Source organism: Sapajus apella, unplaced genomic scaffold, assembly GCF_009761245.1.
Source record: "Sapajus apella isolate SASKATOON/1434 unplaced genomic scaffold, GSC_monkey_1.0 scaffold8, whole genome shotgun sequence".
Taxonomy (NCBI): domain Eukaryota; kingdom Metazoa; phylum Chordata; class Mammalia; order Primates; family Cebidae; genus Sapajus; species Sapajus apella.
This window is the reverse complement of record NW_022436948.1, coordinates 11,589,511-11,607,916: the sequence shown is the minus strand read 5'-3', so window position 1 is coordinate 11,607,916 and position 18,406 is coordinate 11,589,511. Positions and strand designations below refer to the sequence as shown.

General features: G+C 42.0%; 1 long non-coding RNA gene across 1 annotated transcript; it reads left to right on the top strand.

Annotated features, from left to right (window-relative positions):
- Window position 1: 1 nt before the first annotated feature.
- Window positions 2-7,433, top strand: LOC116550856. Its single transcript, XR_004268605.1, has 2 exons — window positions 2-1,297; window positions 5,041-7,433. It is a non-coding gene; the product is annotated as an uncharacterized LOC116550856 (long non-coding RNA).
- Window positions 7,434-18,406: the final 10,973 nt, after the last annotated feature.

The window sequence follows — 18,406 nt, the reverse complement described above, 5'->3', positions numbered from 1 at the left end:
AGCTCCAACATAGCTCCCGCCTGCCCCCTGCCTGGTTTCTAAGCCTCCGTGCACCTCTGAGCCTCACCCTGCCTCTTGGGTACCACAGAAGAAATGCTTCTGAGGAGAGACCGTGTGGAGAGGGAGCGCTGAGGAGTTAGGCTCCCCTCAGATGGGGTTCTTTAAAAATTCTGAAACGATGTCGTAGAAAAATATGCACACACATAAAAACGAAACCCCCGAACATATTCTTTTCTAGCTATGAATTGAGGATAATAACATTGTGTTTGATTTTGAGGGTTTTTATGAAGATTAATTTTTATGAAGAGTAATTACTTGGTTAATTAATTAACTCAACAAATAGAATGTTTTCCATGTCCCAAGTATTATTCTAGAAACTCAGAATGGTGGAGCACAAGGTCCAGAAAATTCCTCCCCACTTGGGCTTGCATTCAACTGAAAAGATGTAGTTTATAGGAGTTAAACTTATCTATGGTTATAATTAGTGTTTAGAGGTGGGCTACTTTTTTCACTGAATTTATGTCATATATACTGTTGCATAGGTTTTAGTCACTTAATTAAATATTTTAATTGCTGTAGTTAGTTAATCTTGCCTAACTGATGGGCATTTTGAGTTTTTCAGTTTTGACCATTATGAACAGTTTCTGTAAACAATTCTGTATAATTAACTTCTAACAATTCTTTTGAATTATTTCCATAAAATAAATTCATAGAAGGGGATTTGGGCTAAAGGGTGTGAATATTTTTTTACTCTTTTTAGATAATACCAGATCACGCTCCAGAAATTACCAAATCAAATAACTATCAACAAGGTATTTTTTTATACCTGGCATTCTTGGCATTGGTTTCTTGATCATTTAATTCCTTTTTGCTAATTTCAAAGGTACTTGAATTTTATGAAGTTGAACATTTTCTTTCATGTCATAAAAACAAGCCTAGTTACAGTGAATGAAGATGTGGTAATAACTTCTCAAAAATCATAGTGACTTACAATGATGGAGGTTTATTTCTTGCTCGTGCTAGATTCCCACTGTGAGTTGACCTGTTCCTGTCCTCATTCTAGGGGTCAGACTGGTGGGGCAGCCACCATCTGAAATGATGCTGGTCGCTGAGGCAGTGGTCAAGGGAGAGTAGCAAATCACATGTAGGTTATTAAACAGTCTGGCTGGAATGTTATTCCTTCTGCCGTTTCAGTAACTTCCAGCCAAAGCAAGTCACATGGCCATACCCTACTTCAAGTGCAAGACACCTTCCAGTCTGTCATGGGACCAAGAGAAGATACGGAAAAACCAGGAAGGTAGAACTAATGACCATCACGTAACGGTTTAGCATTTGTAAATTTTCTTTTATATATTGACTATCCTTTTATTGCCTTTTGGTATGTAGTGATCCAGAAAGAAGAGTATAATGTTCTTTATTTGATGCTTTTCTCTGGGAATTTGTTCTCACATCGTTACCCAATGGAACTCTGATATGGCAGAGTTTCCTCTTGTTTCTGTTCTTTTAACAACCCAAGACCAGCATTAACTGGGGGTGGTTCTTATCTTGTCTTCCCTTTTCCTTTTTGGTATGTCAGAGAGACAGCCTTGAGAAGCATCCAATCATCTTTTCCCCATTCTCAATGCTGGGGCATTGCTCTCTCGGGTTTTCTTGTAGTTTTCAGACTAATTGGCATGAAGTTGGAAAAGTCACTTTGAGCCAAAATGTCAATGGACCTAACTAAGTTGTGATCATAGGATAGTGAGTTACTTGTTCCTTTTCAAAGGCAAGCTGGTGTAGCTTCACATCTCATTAACTGGTGCTTTCTTTGATGTCACTTGTGTAAAAGAGACTGTCATTAAAAACGATAGAAGTGGCTGGGTGATTTGGCTCATGCCTTTAATCCCAGCACTGTGGGAGGCTGAGGTAGGAGGATCACGAGGTGAAGAGATCAAGACCATCCTGGTCAACATGGTGAAACCCCGTCTCTACTAAAGATACAAAAAATTAGCTGGGTGTGGTGGTGCGTGCCTCTAGTCCCAGCTACTTAGGAGTTTGAGACAGGAGAATCATTTGAACCCAGAATACAGAGGTAATTGAGTCATGAAGGTGGGTTTTTCCCATGCTATTCTCATGATGGTGAATAAGTCTCATGAGACCTGATGGTTCTATCAAAGGGCCGTTTCCCTGCACATGCTCTCTTGCGTGCCGCTGTGAGATGGGGCTTTGCTCCTCTTTCACCTTCCGCCATGACTGTGAAGCTCTCCAGCCATGTGAAGCTATGAGTCTTTATTAGCAGGGTAAGAACAGACTAATATAAGTAGTTTGAATGGTGGTCCCCCAAAATATATGTGAATATACTGGATTCTTTTAATGTGACCTTATTTGGAAAAACGTCTTTGTTAATATAACTAAGTAAAGTCAGGCAGCTTGAGATAAGATCATCCTAGATTACCCAGATGGGCCTTAAATCTAATGACAAATGTTCTCCTATGAACCAGAAAATGAGGAGACACAGACACAGAGAAGAGGGTATAGACCTGTGGAGATGGTGGCAGGGGCTGTGGTGATCTGGCCACAAGCCAAGGAATGCCTGCAGCCTCTGGAAGATGGGAGGGGTGAGGAAGGCTCCTCCCCTAGAGCACTGCTGACACCTTGATTTCTGAAGTTTGCCTTCCAGAATCATGAGAAAATAAACTTCAGTTGTTTTAAGTCACCAAGTTTGTGGTAAGTTATTACAGCAGCCACAGGAAACAAAACATATCCTATCGAATCCCTTTTCCTTTGTGCTTCCTTTCCTTAGCTCTTTTCCGGATGTCTTGGCTATTTTTCCAGAATAAAGTTTATGAAAGTTCCAGTTTTCTTTTCTGATTTCTACACACCCCTCTTGACTGATACATACTGGTGCAACAACTTGCACACAGCAGCAGCTGGTGCAAACCTGTGGCTATGGCCCTGTTGAAGATCCTGTCTGATTGGAGTCTTTGTAGTACTAAGCTGGTGCTTGAGGTTGCAGAGAGAAGCGAAGGCGGTAGAGCCAGGAAATAGGGAGAGGAAAGCTCTAGGGCATGAGGCTAGGTCCAGAACAAATTTTATGGGCCAAATGCATGATTTTCAGCTATTTATAAGAAAGGATCCTTGTGCATTGCCTTGTGGGAAGGGTAGGGGTATGTTGGGACTTTAGAGCCTAAGAATGTTCTAGGTCTTCTGAGTCTGAGAAAACTTCAAGTCTTCTTTCTTGATAAATGTCTCTCACTGTCTTCTGTAGAAAAATAGCTCCTCCTACTAAATGGCAGAAGCAGAGGTGAGTGTGTTATACCACAGCCTGTCTTCCTTCCCTCCCTCCCTCCCTCCCTCCTTTCCTTCCCTCCTTCCTCTCTCTCTCTTTCTTTCTTTCTTCAGAATCTCACTTTGTTGCCAGGCTGGAGTGCCATGGCACCATCCCGGCTCACTGCAACCTCCACCTCCGGGGTTCCACTGATTCTCCTGCCTCAGCCTCCCAAGTTACTGGGACTACAGGCGCATGCCACCACACCCAGCTAATTTTTATATTTTTAGTAGAGACAGGGTTTCACCATGTTGGCCAGGATGGTCTCGATCTCTTGACCTTGTGATCCACCTGCCTCAGTCTCCCAAAGTGCTGTGATTACAGGCGTGAGCCACTACGCCCGGCCAGGCCAAGCATTTGCTGGCATTGAGTGAGGGCTCACGTTAACCATGAATATCATGCCTGGGATACCTGGAGATAATGATGCGAAGGAGAAGGGGAGTCCCATCTGGGATTGTGCCCAAAGAGTGATGGAAGAAGGGGAACCCAGATGGATCCAAGGAACAGATCTGGGGGACCTAGTATAGAAAGTCTAGAAACAACAGAGACCAAGAGGAGTTGGGGAGTGGACGGATTGGTCATGGCCAGCTGGGGAGGGTTTAGACTTCTCTTCCTCACTTCGCAGACCAGGGAGCTGCCAGTGTAACTGGAGAGACAGTTGGCTCTGCTGATATTGGTTTATTTTTTAAAAATAAACTTTTAATTTTAGAATAGTTTGAGATTTGTGGAATTGTGAAGATAGCATAGAGTTCCCATGTACGCCACATCCCCTCTTATTATTTTACATCACTAATTAACATTAGTATGATACATTTGTCATAATTAATGAACAGACATTAAGGCATTATTTTTAACTGAAGTCCACCCTTTGTTCAGTTTTCCTTAGTTTTCCCCTAAAGTATATGTATATAATGGTTTCAAGTTGTTAACTGTACCGTCATGGGAAATGACTTTATCAGCTAGAGTACAGTGCTGGGGTTATATATAGTTCCTCAGTCTTACAGATTCCACTCACTGCCAAAGTTACTGTACCTTATTCCCCTACATTCTGCATTTCATCCTAGGCTCTTCTGACCTCTGAAATAATTTTATTCCAGCTTCAATTGAAAAATGCCAGAGAAGGAATTACACTTGCACCAGTCCTTGTAGTTAGAATAATCGGGTACTTTGATCATCAGGGACTATGTTGGTTGACCTGTTCTGTGCTGAGAGATGGTGTTGGGTTGCTGGGGTTGTCTCTCTGTCCATAATCACATAACTGGTATGGAAGAGAAGAAGTTCCCCCAAGGGAAATGGGGTGTGGGACAGACACACAACAGATACCCACTGTATTCCACTCCTTAGTCCCACAGTACACATGCACACATTCTTCTTCCTACTTTTATAGCTAGAAACATAGCCTTTCCTAATGAAATTTATATGTCTTCTCTCCCCAAAGGCAGTCAATTTATAATCCACAGTTATCATAAGCAGCTGCAAGTCCAGGAGCCCTGGGTGGTATGTTTTGCTCTCAGCTAGATTTGAATGTGGCTCTTCAAGGTCAGGCAAATTCTTGCCCAAAAGTATTTGGATTCTAACAAAGAAGAAAAAAGCAGGGTAATATTTAACCAAAGATATATATTTTTAATAGAAGAATAGCAGGAGAGATTTTCTTGACCAGTAAACATTTGTACTTTTGTAATTCTTTTCATATAATGCTGTGCAGGTACTTAATGACTCTATCCGTGTTTTAGCCTGGGTCTGTGGAGAAGTCAAACAGTGAATTCATGTGTTCTGGAGACATCAGTTTCTACCCTCAGCATTGCTTAATGTGTGTTCTGATTTTGTTTGCATACAGGGTTCATTTCTCAGTGCCAATTGAAATTCAAATAAGTATCTTTTGCATTCTCTTGATAGTTTCATTTAGTAATCACTTTGTGTCTGTCAAGAATTTTATGTATGTTCTTCTTTAACTCCATTAATCTTAGCTGAATTTCAAAGCATTATAATTAAATTGTATCAAATTGTTTACTTTGAAACCCTTTTTAAAATGTCAATGGACTGGAATTAATTTCTAATTGGTACAGAGTGCCTGCAAAGGCAGAATGAGTTGCAATATGCAACCATTGCGAATATGATGAGACCAGAGTTGACATTAATAAAAGAACTGTAATAATTTACCATCTGTTTGATCAGCTGATGCTTCTTAGCATATCATAAAAGACTACAGAAGAAAGCCATTTTCAGTTCATGAAAGGTAATGATGCTGTGATTCCAAGCAGAACCTCTCAGTGGTTGCATCTTTATCACTTCCGTTCTCTTAAGAATTCTGGTGTGTATCACACACACACAGTTTTCAAGTTCCTGGTAGAATATTTTAAATATTTCCATTTAACAAATCAATGGTTTTAATATGAAAATCCAAGTTGAATATAACTGTCCCACTCCCAAAAATGATAAGGGTTTTAAAAGTAGGATTTCGTATATATTATAGGTTATATAGACCAATATTAGGACATAAGTTTAACATCTGCTGAATAAACATCGCTTCTCTCAATTCTTTCAATGTATTACTATGACTGCATATATGAGTCATTTGGAGATAATGTCAAAAGTTTCAATTTAAGACTGTTTATGAATGTCAGACCCTGCCCTCTGCCTCCTGGCTTCCTGGGCTCCCCATAACAGATGACTCTGATTAGTTGTGCTTCACAGCTCGCAAATCTTTGGTAAGTCCTTAGTCTTCCACTATGGTCTTCCACATTTCGGTTTTCACTTGCCCATTTCCCTTACTTCTTGTCAATTATCTTCCTTCTACTCCTATTCTTTCCTCTGCATGGGAACCCCTTCCCAGTTTTATCTAGTGGCTCCTGAGGGCAGTGATCCTGTATGGCTCATGGCATAGCTCATGTGTGGTTATAATATTTCTGTAGATACTTGCCAAAAAAATGATTATCTATTTACAGTCTACCCATTTTTCAAAAACAGGCTCAAATAATACCACTTCTAAAAAGATCTCTCTGATTCCTTCATCTGGAACTAACCTCTATGTCTGTACATTGTGATCTAGAACTCTGTTATAGCACTTTCTACATACAGACATTCTCTGCTGATAATTTCTACTCACACATTTTCAAGAACATGGAAGAACATGGAAATTCCTTCCTTTTTACATAAAAAAACACCAGCCAATCTTATGTTTGTCCTACATATTTGCTGCTGCTTTTTTTTTTTTCCCACAAATTACAATACAACTCTTTTCCTACCAAAGTTTACCCCCTTCACATGTGCTCTGGAACCTATCTTTTCTTCTTTTGATAAGGTACTTGCTCCCTTTCACTCCTCTAACATCAATCAGTCTTCTCTTTATAGCATAATTTTCACCAGCACTCAAATGTGTTCTAGTATTTCCCTTCTTAACAGATAATCCCTGTTGATGTCACATACTTTATGAATCGCCATCACATTCTCTTTCCTCCCTTTCGCAGCAAAACTTCTTGAGTTGCCTGTTTTACCTGTTTCTTGTCCTCATCTTTTATTCTCTTATCCTAGTTAGACTTGGTTTATAACCCCACCAGTTCACTGAGGTTGTTTCTACTGAGGTCACCAGATTGAATTCTATGTTGCCAAACCCTACATTCATTTTTATATCTATATTTATTCAGGGTCTCAGAGACATTTAACATAGTGCTGATAACTTGGTTTTTAAAAAATATTCTTTAATGTTGACTTTCATGACACCACACTCACCAGATTTTACTTCTGCCTTTTCAGTTGCTCACCAGTAATGGAGATAAAATGAATCATAAAAAATTCTCAATTAATTAAAAAGAAGGAAGTAAAATAGGGGAAAGGGGAATGAAGAATAGAGAGGACAAATAAAAAACAAAAAGATGGTAAACTGAAATCCTACCATAGGAATAATTAAATTAGATGCAAATGGTCTAAACATCCCAATTAAAAGGCAGATTGTCAGATTGGATAGCAAGACCCCATTATATGCTGTCTACAAGAAAGTATGTAAAGACTACAGATATATTAAAAGTTAAAGGATATAATATATACTCTATTAACCCTAATCCAAAGAAAGTGGAATTGTCCATATTAATATTAGACAAAGTAGACTTAGAACAAGGACTATTACAGGGATGACAAAGGAGAGTTCATAAAGATAAAGTGATTGATTTATAAGGAATACAGAACAATTTTAAAAGTATATTAGTCAATAGAAGAGTTTCAAAATACATGAAGCAAAAACTAACATAACAGAAAGGACAAATGGACAAATTCACACTTATAGTTGAAGATGTCAACACTCCTTTCTCTAAGTGATAGGAGAGGAATATCAGTAGGTATATGTAAGACTAGAACAATATATGAACAATGTGATATAATTGACATTTATAGAAAGCTTTCCATGACTAAGACAGAACGCTCATTCTTTTAATTTTCATATGGACGTTCATTAAGATCATATGCTAAAGCATAAAACAAGTCTCAATAATTTACAAGGCATGAAATAATATGGAATGTGTTCTCTAGTGATAATGGAACTAAATTAGAAATCTATCACAGAGATTGCTTATGGGGAAGATGCAGAAGGACAGAAAAGATGATCCAAGATTAAAACTTTGGGGAATACCAATGTAGTGGAAGTAGAGGAAGAGCTCTTCAGAGAAGGCCAATGAGAAAAGAATAAGGAAAACCAAGAAAGAGGAGTCACAGAGATAAGGGAACGGAGAATTCCAAGGAACAACAATATTACATCTAGAAGTGTCCAATAAGATGAGAACTGAAATAAATCCATTGGATTTGGAGACATGGAGATTACCGGTGACCTTAGCAAGAGAGCAATTGATGGGAAATGAGGAAGTAAAGGCAGTGAGTATCTATTCCTCTTTCAGGCAAATCTTTTTTCTTCTTGGGAAAGTGAAAAATATAAAAACAAGGCAGTGGCTGGAGATAGTCAGGGTCAGAGTAGGGAATTTTTTTCTTTTTTCTTAATTAATTTGCTGTCATTTTCAGATAAGAGAGATTTGGATATGTTTGTAGGCTGAATGTTAAGAACTGGTGGCAAAAGGCAGTTGAAGATACAGAAAAGGAGTGACTTGTTGGAACAACGTTCCCAAGGAGGTGGGAAGGAATGGGATATAGGGTCCAGCCCTATAGGGTTCTGTGAGCCCCTCCCTGCTGGTGCAGAGATGAGAAAAAGACACAGACACAGAGATAGAGAAAAGAGAGTTTGGGCTCAAGGGTCCACTGCCAACCAAAATGCAGAGACCTGCAGTGGCCCCAAGTGCCTGGACATTCTGACTTTTATGGAGTACAAAGCAGAGGGCAGGGAAGGTAGGATGAGGTAATGGTGGTCAGTGATAGGATCAGGTAAATCACGTGTCTTGAAGACAGGGGTCCCAATACTTTCAAGTAGCCGAGGCGAGGAGAAAACCTAATGCATCTGCACTCTTTGCATATTTGTTAGAAATGTCAAGGACATTAATTCTTATCGTCTGAGAAAAAGAGAAACCAAGTGTAGAAGCAGAGCATAAGAGTAGATATGGAGCGTGACCACTGAGGCCCAGCATCACGTAGAGACAGTTAACCCCCCGATGTCTGTGGGCCTCCCTGACAGCCATCAGGCCTTGCCACAAGAGCTTGGAGAAGCGGAGTTTTCTCCTAACTTCCCCAGGAAGGAGAAGTCTCAGTCATTTTGGACATCTCCTTCCCTAGCTGGCTAAACAGCAGGTGCTTTCCCAGCACTGGTGCTGCTACACAGCCGAGGCGCCCTCCAGCAGCCATTATGCACGCATCACAGAGGGCTTAGAGCTTCTTCCCTTAGGATCACCTTGTTCACAATGTCACCTCAGTTCCATGCTTCATAACCTGATAGTCATTAGTAAGATTAAGGGTTATATTGAGTATATATCTTTATGATTATAAGTGAGTATAAGGTTATATGTGATTATATAAAGGAATAACTATTGCCTACATTTCTAATTCTTTTCTAAATCAATATTTATATGGGAACAGGCTGAGGCTTCAGAGCCTTGCCACGGCAATTGTGGGTGCCTGGACACTGACTTTTATCCCTTCAATGGACTTATTACTATAGATGGGGGATTCATCTTGAATACAGAGATGAGAGGCAACAATATATGGATGTGTCTAAATGTAGATGGATTTGCAGGTGGCCGTGGAAATTGCTCACACAAAGCACCTTCATGGATTCATCTTTTACCTTTATGCTGACTCCCAACATTTATTCCTTCTCCTAGCTCTTGAGCTCCAGATGCAACTTCCAGTTTGCACTTATCATGTACAAAAGCAAACTTGTATTCTCCCCAACTTCCCTTCCTGTCTCCTCACTCTTCCTTTTGTCCCCTTTGGACCCAGGCAGCTGGAACCTTGGGTTAGCCTTGGGTGTGGCACATTCTAACTTTAGTTCAGATGAAAGGCTGGGTTTCACTTGTCAAAACTACAGAGGGTAGAGTGGGCTGCAACGTATGGGATGGGGTAGAGAATGGATCATAGACAATGGGTTTTGAGAGGATGAGAAATCAGAGATGGCCAGGCTATCCGAGGATGTCGCCCATTCACAGAGGTGAGACAGGTGGGAAATTCTAGGTAGAAAAATAGCAAAATGAAATTCTGTGAGATTTAAAAAGAGTGAAGGGTGAAAGGTTTGGAAGGTGGGAAGCAGGCCGTCGAGAAAACTCTGAGCTGGTGAAATTCTGGATATAAGCCCTGTCCATGGTGTTCCTTTGAACTTGAACATGATCTTGGAGGGAATCACTGAAAGCACCAACCTGATTTGGACTCCCCGAATCTACTGAAGCCTCCGGCATTCTTATAGACTCCAGATTTGAACTGTGGGCTTTCCCTTTGTGGTTCCGTCTTTCATCCCCATCCCATTCAGATTCATGTTTGAGTGCTAGATATTCTTCCTCCACAATTCTCTCTACTTTGGCCTCCAAAGCATCCATCTCCCTATTTTTTTTTCTCCTCTTGCCAACCACTGTCTAGATTCCTTGCACCTTCTGTTTCTAGTCAGTTAAGTATTGTTAAAAAAAAAAAAAAAAAAAGCTTTTCTCATAGTTTTTCTACTCTTGGCAGAGTAGACCTGGCCAGAAGCCAGTAGTAGCAATGTGCATGAAGATGAAAAATACACACACACACACACATATATATATATATATATATATATATATATATATATATATATAAAATAATGAAGCAAAAGACTGATCCAACCTTGGAAAATAACTTCCCTAAAAATTTAAATTTATAATCTGGGCCAAAATGTCGATTGCTGTTTATTTTCTCTGAGCCAGACATAGTGGCTACAAGTTGCTTGGCTGTCCAGAGATTCTCACAAGGCTTGATAGCCATGCCTCAGACCCCCTGCAGAGTAGATTTAATTAGGGTAAATGATACTCATGTTTTGGCCTGGAGACTTCTTGCTATGGTCCATTTGCCCAACTGTGAGGTTGGGAATCACCCATGCTGGGCCACTCATGTGCTCCTGTCTGTTAACTCTGAATGTCACACATGCTTGGTTGTGTGAGCCCTCAGAAAAGTGTCCTCTTTCCTTCATCTTCACCACCTGGGATCACCTGTGGTTTTGAAACCAATGTGTTTATAGCGTTCACAAGCTGGCCCTACCTCCTCTCTTTGACGTTATTAAGTTTTTCAAGGACAAACCCTCCATTCTGTGCTAGATACAGCTGCTTTTGACACAGAAGAGTCTGGAAACAGGGTCTTGTCAAAATTCAGTTCAGATGCGTGTCTGCGTTTACTCCAGCCTTGGTCCGGTGGCAGCAATGCGTCTGTTGAGAAGAACGGAGCTATAAGTCATGTCAGCCCCCACTCCTAGCCCCCTGCTCACAGAATTAAACTGTTCATTCACCCTCCTATCCTCACACTCAACAAATGTAAAAGCTCACTGGGGCATTTGTTGATAACGGCTCTTTCTGGATCCTACTATAAAGGAACAAGTGCCTCCGACAATCATATGAGGAGAAGTTGTGACAGGTGCTGTCACTGAAGACATGAGAGGTGGGGAGGATGGTAACACGGCCGGCCCCTCTCAGCCCACCTAGAAAAGGCAACTCCAGAGACTGAGCTGGTAGGGTGGGAGACATGGAAGACAGGCAGCTTAGAGGAGGCTTATAGGAGAAAGCCCTGGATTTCACCAAGCCATCCGGACCACCCATGGGGGACATGCTCAGGATAAATCTGGAGGGCAGAGGCTAAGAACAGCCTCCAGGTTCCAGGGCTGGTAACACAGTGGTGCATTGGTTCCTGTTGATTGTCCCTGGCCTGGGTGTGACTAAGGAAGTGGAAAGACACAGTCTGGGTCCCTGACTCCTTCTGGGTCTGGGATTTCCCCTGATAGTGGTTATTACCAGGTATCACCTGTTTTAGGGGAGTGTTTGGAAATGTGAAAGGGGCATTTTAGTCACCATGTGCGGGCACTGGCGTGACAGGCTGAGCATAGAAGCTAAAACTCAGAAAGACCCAAGATCGTGGCACCAGCAAGAATTTCTCCTGTTGGGATGTGAATCTTTGAGAACATACACGAAGTTCTCAAGGCCTCCCAAGGAGGAGCCCTGCACGTTTGGACGGACTCTGAAGCAGGTCTGAGTTTAAACATGGTGTCTGGCCCCTGCCTTTTCCTGACTGAAGGGCATTGCCTGTGGGGGCACAAAGCTCTCTGCAACCGAAAAGAAGGCCCACAGCTCAGCCTTTCAGGAGTAGGCACAGCCCCAGCATTAGCTAGGAACACAAAGTCTCTTAGACGCTTGGAAAGGACTGCAGGCGCTGGAAGGACAAGCCCCCAAGATGATGAGACCCATCCTTCACTATCACCACAGCAAAGAATGTTTGTAGTTCACTTACTTCCCTGAGAGCAGCATGAGGTTCTCTGGCAGGATTCAAGGTGAGACCAGTGTTAGAGGGTTGGATGGGAAACAGTATTAGTTTATTTCACCTGTGGCCCTCGGAAAACAAAGGTAACCCCAGAGATAGAAGTTCATTCAGCTTCCAGAAGGTTCTAGATGTTTGGACAACTTGGCTTTTCTCTCCCAGGCACTAACCTTTATGCCCACCCAGTCGTTGGTCTGTCAGTCTCTTTCCTTGAACCAGAGCAATAACATTTTGACAGTGTTTAGAGCTGAGCTTGGAAACAGAGGTAGACAAGGTTCTGGCTTCACTTTCTGAACTTCTTTTTCTTTCCCTCTCTAAAGGTAAGAGCGGAGCCTGCCAACAGTTTGCTAATTGTCTCCAAGTGAAAAGATTGTTTAATTCAGAAGAGATTTTAGACTCCCAGGGGCATGACACCCGTTATTTCACAATGGAGAATTATTTTTGTGGTATTTATTTTATGATTCCTGACCCTTGTTCTAAATCTTGCTGGTGTGTTTTCATTTAAAATGTATTAACTGAGACTTGGCGTAGTCACTTGGCTCCATTAAGCTCTACAACAGCTTAATCCAGATTTTATTATATTGGGACTTGAGTATACAAACTTTAAGATGAGAGGAAGCTTGAGGATAAATAGAGTCATTTTAATACATACTATGCATTTAACTCTTTTGGCTCCCTCTAGGCAGTTATCTGGAGTGTTTGTGATTGGACTTTAACATTTCCCAAGTGCAGTGAGAATGACTGTTACGTGTTTCTGAGACAAGGATTCCTGGGAGCTTCAGGGTAAGTGGCAGACTAAGGTGAGCATTTAGGGTCCTGCGATTGCTTTAGGACAACAGCCATGTGTTGGGCGTGTCTCGTGGATGCAAAGCCCTGCCAGGCATCACCAAGAAGGTAGCCTTGACTCTCCTCCGGGCTCCAGGACATTTATATTTAACTGCCTCCTTGCCAGCTCTGTTTGCTGCTCTCCCAAACTCCTCAACCTTAACACTTTCAAAGTGGATCTCCTGACCTTCCCCTCAAACCTGACCCTCCACTGTATTCCCCTCACAAAAACAAAGCCACCATCGACCTATTTTAGATGCTCCTGCTACATGATCTCCTGCATCACAACTAGAGCCTGTTGGCTCCTCCTTCTCAGTGTGTCTTCAATCTGTCTACTTCTCTCCATCTCGACTGCCCCTTCCCAGGTTCAGCACCAGCAGTTCTCATCTAGAGACCCTCCCCATTAGCCTGTTACCTGTCTCCCCACATGCATTAGCAGCCTCCAGTTCTGCAGCTGGAGTGATCTCCTCTAAATAGAAACTAAATCAGCCTACAACACTGCCCCAAACCCACTGATGGCTTTCCACTGCACTTGGCTTAAAATGTAAGTGTTCACACTTCCTGAAGACCCTGTGGATCTATCCCTCTTCACCTTCCAGCTCCTTGCATGCCCTCATCCCCACTTCTTACAGAGCTCAGTCAGACCCCACTAGTCCCCAAATTATTCCCTGGCTAAGGCCCCTTCATCTTTCAGGCTGTTTCCTCTGTGAGGCCTTTCCTGACGCCCTCCTAACCTCCATTGTGCTCTTTTATAGCACCCTGTGCTTCTTTTCCAACCTCCATCATTCTTCTTCCCCAGATACTAACGCTCTACTCCTGCCCAGTTATTGGTCTGTCAGTCTCCTGTACAACCATGATGCATACTTTTATATTTATTGTTGTAATTGTGAATTTAACACCCGTCCCTTCCACCAGACTCTAAATTCCTTGAGGGTCGAGGCCCTATCTGTTTTGCTCAGCACTAGAAATTCAGCAAACCGATCAGTTCCTGGTACATCCTCAATAAATATTGGTTGAATCCATAAATTTAAAAATGGAATGGTTACTGCTTTCAAGAAGTTGATGATCACTGCCACCAGGAAAAATCCACTGAGTCTCACCTGTGTCTACTCTAGATAAGGAGAAACATAAATATCTTTTAAAAACTCAAGAACTGCTCAAAGCATTGTGAAATAAAGCGAAAATCCATGTCTTGAAAAATCCAAAGGACTTAGAATGCAGAGTCTAGTGAGTCTAACCATGTTAAGGTCATGGACTTGGGGCAGGTCAGGAGAGAGGTATCTTTCTCAGAATGATTTTTGCATCCATATCCTCAGATCTCAGAGAGCTGAGCAAAGGGCTGAGTGGAGAGGGAATCCACAGAAATGTGGGTCCTGGGCACCTAGCTATGTCTTCTTCAGAGTCCTGTTGGAAGTCCTCTTCTTAATGCACTGAGGTCTATGCGTTCATGGTTCCAGGCATCCTGCTGGGGAGACCCCCAACCACACTCTCCAAGGAGATGCAGGTCTGCTCTTGTTTCCTGTCCCTTCTGGATTTCTGGAGCCCTCAGGTGGAGTGTTGTGGGGGAACTCCATGGACACTCAGCAGCAACGGGTAGGAAGTCTTTCTTTGTCTCCAGCTAACTGCTAGAGCTGAGATCCTTTGGGCTTTATTTTACCTTTTCCAGGAGGTAAAATAAAGTGTGCTTACTTGTTCCTAGGTGCAATGGTTTAATTGGCTGTTTTCAAGTTTTCATGTGGGCCTAGAGAGTTCATAGATGAAGGAAACTTTTAACAATGGTTTGAAAACAATAGTTTATAGAAAATTAGAAAGGAAAGTATAAAGATTGGAGAGGGCCTTTTACTCCACAGCTGCTGGCTTCTTCTAAAGGGATTCAAACAGGTCACACTTGAGGGCCATATCCCTCTGCTTTTCCAAAGAGTAATTATGATGCTACAAATTTGAAATGGCGGCTTTTGCTATAGACTGTTTGTATCTCCTCAAAATATTTGTGTTGAAGCCCTAATTCTCAGCGTGATGGTATTTGGGAGGTGATTAGGTCATGAGGGTGCACCCTCATGAATGGAATTAGTGCCTTTATGAGAAGAGACTCTGGAGAGCTCTCTTCTCCCTTCCGCCCTGAGAGGACACAAGGAGGGGTCAGCAGTTTGCAGTCACGAAGACGGTGACAACACCAGGCTGGCACACTGATCTTTGACTTCCAGTCTCCAGAACTGTGCAAAATAAATGTCTGTTGTTTATAAGCTACCCAGTCCATGACACTTTGTTATAGTAACCCCAAAGGACTAAGACAGTTTGTAAAACACTAACGGGAGAGAGGCAGGTAGTCCAAAAAGATGCACAAAGTCTTTTTTTCATTCACATTTTTAGTAATGGGCTATTTAGAGCAAAGCTTGACAAGCTAATGGACAATCTAGATAGGCTCCAGGAGGCCCAGGCCTCGGCTTCATCTCCCCAGGGCCTGCCTGGATAACAGGATAAACAGAAGTGAACAGAATAAACTTTTCCCTAGCCAGCTCCGAGCAGGGCAGCACCTCTCCACCAACTTCTTAAGCATGTCTTTGTTACTTATGCTGCTGAAAACTGAAATGGAATTGCTATGGTGTGCATACTTGTCCCCTTCAAACCTGATGTTAAAATTTGGTCCCCAGTGTTGGAAGTGGATCCTAATGGAAGGTGTTTGGGTCATGGAGGTAAATCTCTTGTGAACAGGTTAATACCCTCCCTTGGAGGTAAGTGAGTTCTTCCTCTGTTAGTTCCCTCAAGAGCTGGCTATTGAAACACACCTGGCACCGTCCCCCTTGCTTCCCCTCTGGCCATGTGATCTCTGCACAACAGGCTCCACTTTGCCTTCTGCCATGAGTGGAAGCGGCCTGAGGCCCTTGCCAGATGCAGAGCAGATGCTGGTGCCCTGCTTCTTGTACAGCCTGGAGAACTGTGAACTAAATAAACCTTTCTTTATAAATTACCCAACCTCAGAAATTCCTTTATAGCAATGCCGAACAGAGGGAGACAGGAATATTCTCAGGAGCTCTTCTAGTCTGACTCTTTCACTTCAAAAATGAAGCTAAGAATAAGAAACACCTTGTACAAGTGGATCCAAAGAGGTTAAGTGTGTGGCTTTAGGCAAGGTCACACAGCCAGCAAACAGCAGAACTGATGCTAAAAACCGGCCACTTTGAAGCCAGACCTATATCCTCAACTCCTGCATCATAAGCCCTTACCAGTCTACCGTCCATGGTCCTCAGTGTTTGGTGTTGTGGTGTTCAGTGTTTCATTGTTGTGAAATCTCCTATTGTTTCTCTTCTTTTCCAGCAACTCCCCACTTCCCACAACTGCCTAACAGTCCAACATGAAATAAAAATGGAGTAGCTTTCCTTTTAGAGAATGTTCTAACCTCTCAGTCTTCCACTCCAGCTCCCTGCGCATCTTAACAGTAACTGGAGACATTCATGCACAATTAATGTGCATGAATTTAGAGGTCTTGACACCAAGACTGAGAAACTAAAGCATTTAGAACTTCATGACTGCTCCTCCCACAAGGCGATTCCCTTTCATTGGTTGTGCAAAAATGTGCCTGAAATATGGAACACAATCTTCCCTATTCCCAGAGATACTATGCTGGGGTTCTGTTGGCATCATGATTTTCTTCGAAGCATCAAACACGTATACAGAAGGATTTAATTATGTTTTAGCAAATCTCAGTGAGAAAGATCTAGTACAAAAAAATCTATCTCATTTCAAGTAAAGATCATATGAAAAATTTTATCCACTTTTAAGTCATACAATCTTATTATATTTTAAGTGGTTTTATAAGTTGCCTAAAATGTTTTCAGCAAAATGGTAGACTGTTTAAGCAGTAAAATATATATGCGTGCACACACACACACACACACACAAATCTGAATTCATTGAGAGCAAATCTATAAAGCATAAGGATACTGGAATTAAGATCACAGAATTAGGACCTAAAATAATATTCCTCTTGTACTAGTGATAAAAGAATATGTGCTATTTTCCCACTGAAACAAAAAGTAATGTGACTTAAGGAGCCACATATAATGTGAAATGTGATGGTGCCTGTAATCTGCCTAAGTCGCTACTCTACTTTCAAGGTGGGCGGATGAAAATTCTCAATGCCTTTCCTTCGCCATCTGCTACATGTGTTCTGTGAGAGTATCAAGAACGATCTGATGTCTCACAATTGTGTTTCTCCCGCTGGTGCTGCTCTGTGCATTCCCTGAGAGGAAGCCACCTGCTTACTGTCTTCTGTAACTGCAGAGTTGACCCAGCTACCTCTTCCTGAGAGTTCAAATGGGTAGATTCCCAAATGGCACAGATGGAGAAACAAATTAACTTTAGTACAGATGCTGGCATTGATATTCCTGGGATTGAATAGCTTCCAAGCCAGAAATAATCCTCAAGCTTTCAAAATCGGATGCAATTTTACTCTCCTTGTCAGATGGCTGGATGTGGTACAATGCCCACTGGAAAAACTAGAGGGAAAAGTGTGAGCCATTCAGGTGGCTTGGATGTGAATAGCTTTAAAATTAGGCACACTATTGTGTCACTAGGATTTTCTACTAAGCTATCAGATGATTGCTTTTGAATTTGAAATATGGACAACTGATTGGATTCTGAGCCCAAAACAATTGTCTCTAAAAGCCAATTAGTTTATGTATTTATTCAATAAACACTTACTGCATATATGCTAGGTGATAAAGGGCAAAGAGGAGTAAGGCCTGATCCTTACACTCCCTGCAGTGACTCAAGTGGGAGACGAGTGTGGGCGCAGATGGCCGCGCTAACTCTTGATAGTGTGCTGTGATTGTCCCCACCTGCGGAGGAAGGGCAGTTTCCTGGCTGTTAGGAGCTGAATTGCGGGTCCCCCTCAAATTTATATGTCGACGCGTTAATCCACAGCACCTGAGACTATAACTATTTGGAGATAGGGCCTTGAAAGAGGTAATGAAGTTAAAATGAGATGGTTGAGGTGGGTCCTTATCCCTTCTGACTGGTATTCTTAGAAGCAGAGGAAATTTGAACACATGAAGAGACACCAGGGGAGGGGAGGGGAGGGGAGGGTGTGAACACACAGAGGAAAAAGACCATGTGAGGACACAGTGAGAAGGCAGATGTCTGCAAGCCAAGGAGAGAGACCTTGGAAGAAACCAACCCTGGCAACACCTTGATCTTGATTTCCAGCCTCCAGAACTGTGAGACAATACATTTCTGCTGTTTAGGCTACCTGGTCTGTGGTATTTTGTTACTGAAGCTTGAGCAGACTGATACACCTCCTTCTCATTACGTATTACTTTACTTTACGTATTTTTGTTTCAGCATGTGTTGCTATTTGAAATTATTTATGTGTTT